The sequence below is a fragment of the Myotis brandtii genome, unplaced genomic scaffold (genome assembly GCF_000412655.1).
Source record: "Myotis brandtii unplaced genomic scaffold, ASM41265v1 scaffold421, whole genome shotgun sequence".
Classification (NCBI taxonomy): Eukaryota; Metazoa; Chordata; class Mammalia; order Chiroptera; family Vespertilionidae; genus Myotis; species Myotis brandtii.
The window spans coordinates 1,892,347-1,893,711 of NW_005366140.1; the positions used below are offsets into that span (position 1 = coordinate 1,892,347).

The 1,365-nt window shown below is 65.4% G+C and overlaps 1 protein-coding gene across 1 annotated transcript in view; it reads left to right on the top strand.

Moving 5' to 3' along the window:
- Positions 1 to 1,365, top strand: part of LOC106727405 — a 10,529-nt gene that overhangs the window by 2,402 nt on the left and 6,762 nt on the right. The window lies entirely within an intron of this gene.

A 1,365-nucleotide genomic window follows, 5' to 3' on the forward strand; every position in this document is an offset into this window, starting at 1 on the left:
GGCCCAGCTGTGTGACTCCAAGTCTGGATGTTTCTCTATTTGCCATGAGTGGGTTTTTTGTTTTTGCTTTTTGCTATGCAACAACGGCGAGTGTGTGCGTTCATGTTCCTGTGAGAGCGCCCATGAGCATCACTGCGCCTGGGGTGCTGGCTGGCATCCAGTGAACGGTCCGGCCCGAGACTCTGCGGCAGCGTGTGTGTCCGTGGCGATAGCGTGGGGCCGAGTGACGCGGCGTCAGGTTGTGTGCACTTGTGCGCGCTCGCGCGTGTGCCTCCGCGCGTGGGTGGATTGGGACCTGTGGTGTGTGGTTGTGGACTCAGGTTTCCTGTGTCGTGTATTTGTCTTGAGGGGGACGCCCCCTCCCGCTGCCTGTGGAACCCCCATTATGCCTCCCTCTTTGAGGCAGCCCCCCAGTACAGGATTCCCCTGCCACCACTCGGCCTGCAGGCGGGCGGGAAGTGGGGAGCCGCTGGGGTTCCAGACAGGCGAAGAGGAAGGGAGGGGCCAGGCCGGCCCCAGCCCCGCCTCCATCCCGAGGGGCCCGGGTCAGGGGGACGGGGGAGGCCGGCCCCGCGGAGGAGGGGCCCGAGCTCCGGGCTGATGGGGGCGCGGCCAACATTCTTCGGTCCTGCCTGGAGATGGGGACTCTCCGGCGCCCGGAGGGGGACAGGACAGCCTCTTCCTAATGCCCACTCCCACCGCCCATCTCCAGCGCCTGCTCCCCACGAGCGCACAGAGAGGGTGTCCCCGCCCGAGTCACACAGCGTGTTGTGACAGCTGAGACCCCCGGCCCCGCAAACGCTCCTCCCGACACCCCCTCCCCCTGTTTATCTCCCAGTGCTCCGTGGCTCCCCGGGATTCTGTGTGCCCTGGGCAGGTCCCTCGTCCTTTCTGAGCCTTGGTTCCTTGAGTCTCCACAACATTTATTGAGCGCCTGCTGTGTACCGGCTCTCGGGACTGGGTCGGAACACGTTGATACCGCTCGGGGAGTAGAGGGTATGATGGGGAAGGAGAATGATAAAAAGCTGGAGAGTCGGTGGGATAATTTCACGGAGTGCCACGTGCTGGGCCGGGGGCGGGGGTCTCCGGTGGAGGGGGACAGGACGACGGCAGGGTCAGCCCGGCTCTGGAGGAGGGAGAGACGGGGAGGCTCCCGCTGCCCCGTGAGCTGCAGAGGGGGAGGCGGGCGGGAGCGGCCAAGCGCGGTTCTCATGGCAACGGGACGGCTCTCCAAACACAACCTCGGCGCCGGCGGAAAAGCCCTAGAACAGCGGGCGTTGGGCCCCCACGCGGCGTCTGGGAAGCTGAGCTGCGCGCACATCCAACCACGGCGCATGCATTGCAAGAGCAGAACCTGCAGAAAGA